Here is a 6,000-nt window from a genome sequence, read left to right on the forward strand (position 1 = left end):
GCATCCAAGACAACAACATGATTTTCCTGCACTCTGTAGACATGACCATAAGCCACCTCCATAAAAAGTTGAGTGTCTAGGTGTCTGTGTAGCTGTGTGTCCGTCTAGTTGCTAATGTCTCTCTCATTCCAACAGATGGTGCATTACAGACCTGTGTAGTAATAAAAATAATTGTATCTGTCATTCCAACAGATGGTGCATCACAGACATTTGTAGTAATAAAATGCATTACATTAGTCATTTCGACAGATAGCACAAACTTTAGTACTGCATTTACGAATCCCATAACAAATAGCATATGACAGAGACATATGCACTGCATTTGTCATTCCAACAGATGGTGTGCTGGGCTGGTATCACTTTAAGCCAGGCCCATTGAATCAACAAGCTGATTTGGAAGGCAGGCACAGAAAGGGGACAACCCTCTTTGGACTGACTGGAGGTACGTAGCAGAGGCTCAACTCAAATCCGAGGGCCATTTTGACCGATGCTGCACATCCTGTTTCTGACACACCAACACCGAGGACCTTCTGGCAGCAGATGTGTGTCAAGAAACTTCTGGGACTCCTTTAGACCTGTGACAATACACCAGTATCGCACCTCACTGGGCCTGCTCTCTTATCGTTAGCCATCATTCTTGTGGTTATTTGTGGTTGGGGTGGGGAGTGCTGTTGTTGTTCGTTTTAGTATTTGAGACAAATAAAGTTCTATCTATCTATCTGTCTGTCTATTTTATAGCATCTTTCACATCATCTGTCTCTCTCTCTAGCTGCATACTATTATATAGCACCTTTCATATCATCTCTCTCTCTGTCTATATATTATATAGCGCCTTACATATCATCTGTCTCTCTAGCTGCATGCTGTCTATTATATAGCGCCTCTCTACCTGTCTATCTGTGTTAGACAGAAGGGTAACAAACAGGTACTTTGAGTATGTGCTGTCATTTTGGGTATTTCTGCAATCGAGTGTCGTAGCTCTCTATGTCATTTGTTTGGATTTAATTGCATTGTGTGCTGCCTAAACATCAGTACGTTTTGTCTCTGATTATGATGATTTGCTTGCATGTTATCCTTCGTTTACACGACACAATCTGCCGAGCTCTTTTTCCCATTTATAATGACTTCCTGTTCAACAGACGCCCAGTTTGCTGCGGTGATAAGCGCTCAGGTTTACTTAAAGCTGTATAAATAATAGCACACAATAACCTAGTAACAGGATATCAGATCCCAACGTTATCTTAATGCTCGTGGTTTCATGATATCCGGATTTTGTTTTCTCTGTCTTTTCCAATTTTAGCCAACAGAAATCACAGAAAAAAACCACAGCACAAACAAAAGAGGAAAGCTCCATCTTCAGGCCGAGCGGCTGTTTCTGACATTTTGTGAATTAGCAGAGCTGACCCAGTCAGTGTGTGTCTTCAGCTCGTCTCAGGGACCCCTGTGGTTGTGGTTTTTCTTCCCACCACTCTCAATCAGTCAGTCATTTTCCTTCTCTCATTGTGTGATTTAGCCAGCCTTTTTTTTTTTGAATTTCTTTATTCTTCACAAGCTTGCTCCTTTTCCTGACAGCTAATAAAGCGCTGACAGAGCCGGTGCTGTACAAATAATTTCCTGGTATGGACAGTTTGACTGTAATCTCTGGCCTCCCCTTTTATTTTTATTTTTTTTTTTCATTCTGTCTTAGTACATAAAACACGAAACATCAGACAGACAAGCTTCTCTTCTGTTTGTGAGGCCCAAATACTCGCACTCCTTACTCCTCATTGTGGACTTCTTATACATTGTACTGTCAGCTGAGCCCTCATTGGTCATCAGCTCTCAGGCACACAGACAGCCCACCCCTTTTGTTTAAGTGAGTGACAGCCTGGCTGTGGATGTCAGAATACACGACTGCACACGAAAGACGGAGCACCGGGACTGCGTCTGACTCACCGGGGCTAAAGAATGGGATCAGCGGCTCAAATCCAGGTGTGCAAAACTCGTAGAGACTCCCCGAGAAGATGCAAAGCTGGAACTGCTGCCAAAGGGGCTTCAACAACATGCTGAACAAAAAGTCTGAGTGCTTCTATGAATGAGAGACTTCACTTTTCAATGTTTAATAAATTTACTAACCCTTCTGAAAACTTGCTTGCACTTTGGCATTATGAGTTATTAAGCTTTTATAGATAGAGCAAAAATGACAAATTTACCTATATAACAAGAAATCTACAACACAGTCAATGGTTCAGGGCTGAACTGCAAGGCTCTGAATACTTTATGAATCCATGGTAGAGACAGATAGTGTAGATAATTAGACAGCACTATAATAGGAAAAGCACTGTAAAAGACTACATTCAAAAGAGAGATAGAAAAGGCACTTTAACATTTTAGATTTATATGAAAGGCACTATAGGCAAAAGAAACAAAAGACGTAAAGGCTCTATACACATACATAGATAGATAGATAGATGTGTAAGGCACTGTATAATAGATAGATAGATAGATAGATAGATAGATAGATAGAGATAGATAGATATGAAAGGCACTATATAAATAAATAGGTATTTTAGTGTAGTCGGCAGGATAGATAGATAGATAGATACTTTATTAATCCCAATGGGAAATTCACAATTCACAGATATGAAAGGCACTATATAATAAATATATATTTTAGTGTAGTCGGCAGGATAGATAGATATGAAAGGCACTATATAATAGAGATTTTAAGATAGGACAGGAAAGGCACTATATAATTAATTTTACTTTAACAGAACAGAAAGCTTTACATTTCAAGTCTCCTTCCCCTAAACCATAAACTTACTATATAATGTATTATTTATAGAAATATTTATTAAAAATCAACCCCAAACAGCCATTCCAATGCCCATTATTTTATTTTATATAGTGCCTTTAAAGTCATTGACATGTTGTTTTCTACAGATGCATCTCAGGCAAATAATTGGCTTCCTTATGATAAAATAGTCAGCCTTATAATTAAAAGTCCAGACTCTTAACCCCTAAGCCCCCCCAGTTTATTAAGACTGTTGTTTCTATTTGTTGAATTGTAAATGCGTCTCAATTGATTATTTCCTCAGGTGGGTGACTGTCACCATCAGCATTATTATAAGGATGGCCGCCTTACCTTATGTCTTCAGAGGAGTCCTTCTTGATGGCGGGTCTTTTAATTTCATGCCCAGCAAGCTGAGATTTCTTTTTTTTTTTTTTGTCCAAATGCTTGTATTTCAAACTTCAGTTGATGATTTATGCAAAGCCAAACGAAAGTTAAACTTCTGAAGAACAGGAAGAAGCTCACAGTTTAAAAGGTAGACTGTGCTGTAACAGCTTTAAATGACAAGATCGGCATGTGAGGCTTGAGCCGGTGCCCACTGAACTGACAAGCTGGCAGGCTGACAGCGACTGCTACCCCCAAAGAAGGTGCCTTGCCGTCGACGATGAGGTGACTCCGCTGTGCAGGCTGTCGAAGTCAAACTTCCTCAAAGCTGCGCCTTTCTAGAACTTGTCAGTGCGTCCGGAGCGCAGACGTGGTGGTGCCCGACTTGACTGCGGTGATTTTTTATTCTTGACAGAGCGGCCAAAGGCTTTTGTGGCTGTGCCAAGGCAGACTTTCATGAGTAGGACATCTTCATTCATTGAAACCTTCTCTTCAGCCTGTAGAATTGCTTGGAGTCTGTAAATAAATGGCTGCTCTGTTGTTCTGGTGGAGTGGTGCTCCATGGGCTGATGTGGGCACATCTTCCTTGCCTCAGGGAGCTCCTAGCAGGTCTGCAGGCATTTATATCTCCATTGATTCATTGATCCAGTTTTATGGCTGAAAAATAACATGGCAGCAGGGTCCAGCTCTTGGAAAAGTGCAAATTCATCACAGGACACGCGCCAATTTAAAGTTAACCATCATACCATTTTAGAGGTGGGAGAAAAATCAGACAAGATGCAGCCCTGTCCTCTCACCCACAGCACTCTGGTCCTTCAGTCCACTTTCAAATCAGCTTAATGGAGTTCAGGGTTATGGAAGCCCAGGCAAAAGGCAGTGACCCACTCTGGACGGGTTGGTGGTCCATCACAGAGCACAAAAACACACTCGCCCACCCTGGACCAGTTTAGAGTTGTCAGTTAGACTAACCTGCATGGCTTTGAGATGTGGGAGCTAAACTGGCGTAAGAGGCGGTAAACTCAAATAGACATGAGGAGAACATGCAAACCCCACACACATAGATAATGACCAGGATGGCACTCTGGAGCGCAGAGGTCCTTGCACCAACCACTATGCCGTTGGATAATGGATGGATGGATATCTATTTCATAGTGCCTTTCAGATCTATCTATTATAGTACATTTCATATCTATCTATTATATAGTGCCTTTCAGATTTGTTATATAGTGCCTTTCAGATCTATTTATTATATAATGCCTTTCAGATTTATTATCTATCCATTATATTGTCTTTCAGATCTGTCTATTATATAGTGCCTTTCATAGCTACTATATAATGCCTTTCAGATCTATCTACTGTATCTATCTATTATATAGTGCCTTTCAGATCTTCTGCTCCACTGACAGACTGAGGAGATCGTTCCTCCCCCAAACTATGCGACTCTTCAATTCCACCACGGGGGGATTTGGGTCAGGGGGTAAACGTTAACATTATTCAAAGTTATTGTCTGTTTTTACCTACATTTTTATTACTCTTTAATTTAATATTGGTTTTTTTTTTTGCATCAGTATGCTGCTACTGGAATATGTGAATTTCCCCTTGGGATTAATAAAGTATCTATTTATTATATAGTGCCTTTCAGATCTATTATCTATCTATTATAGTGCATTTCATATCTATCTATTATATAGTGCCTTTCAGATTTGTTTTTGGTCCACCTGACTGGACTGATTAGGAAAGGCACAGAGCTGGCTGTAGAAGGTCCACCTTTGAGCAAAATTCAAGCCATGAGGTTGAAGAACTGCCAGCAGAGCTCAAAGACAGGGTTATGTCGGGATGCAGACGTGAGGAGGGCTACAGAGAGCACAGTGGCCTCCATAACTCTTAAATGGTAGAGTTCTGGAACAACCCCAACTTTTCCTAGAGCTGACCACTAAGCAACCATTGGAAAAGAACCTTGGTAAGACAGGTGACCAAGATCCTGATGGTTGCCCTGGCTGAGCTTCAGAGATCCTGTGTGGAGATGGGAGAAACGTCCAGAAGGACAACCATCACTCCACTAATCTAGGCTTTATGGCAGAGCATCCAGACAGAAACCTCTCCTCTGGGAACGATATATGGAAGCTCACTTGGAAAAAGGCACTTAAAGGACTCATAGAAAGTGAGAAATAAGATTCTCTGGTCTGATGAAACCAAGATAAGCTTCATGTCTGGAAGAAACCAGGCATTGCTCATCGTCTGTGCAATACCATTCAAATGGAGAAGCATGGTGATGGCAGAATCAGAGACTCTTAGACTAGATGGGAATGAGGGAAAGCTGAGTGCAGAGATCTCCATAATGACTGCGCTGAAGGTTCACCTTGAAACAGGACAAAGCAAAGTTAGGGACCATTCTGTGAGAATGTCTTCGAGTGGCCCACCCAGAGCTCATACTTGAGCCCCAGCAATCGTCTCTGAACACAGCCGTCCAACTGATGGTCTCCTTGAGGAAGATCTCTAGAGAAGGAGGTCCGAAAAACCCCAAAGCCAGCTGTGTGAAGCCCGTCATGTCAAAGCGAAGAAGACTTCAACAAAGCGCTGAGTAAAGGCCCTGAACACTCATGACAATAGAATATTTCAATGTTCTATTTTTAATACATGTGCAAAAACTTCTAAAATCTCGGGATATTGAGTGTCAAGTGGTGTGATGTGAATTTAGGCGATTTTAGCACCAGCCTGCGTCATAAAATGTGCAATAAGTGAAGGTGGCCGAATGCTCTCTGAATCCCACAGCATGTGTCTGGAGACCCTTGTGGGGTCCTCTGCTCTCTCTCACCCGCTCAGCTCTGCTAGGAAACTCTGCCTCT

General features: G+C 41.6%; 1 protein-coding gene across 2 annotated transcripts in view; it reads right to left on the reverse strand.

The window, feature by feature from the left end:
* LOC114668097 (C3a anaphylatoxin chemotactic receptor-like) overlaps nt 1–3,764 on the reverse strand; it is a 37,324-nt gene extending 33,560 nt beyond the window's left edge. Inside the window, exon 1 of one of the 2 annotated variants that reach the window (XM_051920712.1) lies at nt 3,125–3,752. The gene's annotated coding sequence lies outside the window, so the exon portion shown is untranslated. Of the gene's footprint in view, nt 1–3,124 lie in introns of both variants that reach the window. The other variant, XM_051920711.1, reaches the window with a different exon arrangement.
* Nucleotides 3,765–6,000: the final 2,236 nt, after the last annotated feature.

The sequence above is a fragment of the Erpetoichthys calabaricus genome, chromosome 17 (assembly GCF_900747795.2).
Source record: "Erpetoichthys calabaricus chromosome 17, fErpCal1.3, whole genome shotgun sequence".
In the NCBI taxonomy this organism is placed as follows: Eukaryota; Metazoa; Chordata; class Cladistia; order Polypteriformes; family Polypteridae; genus Erpetoichthys; species Erpetoichthys calabaricus.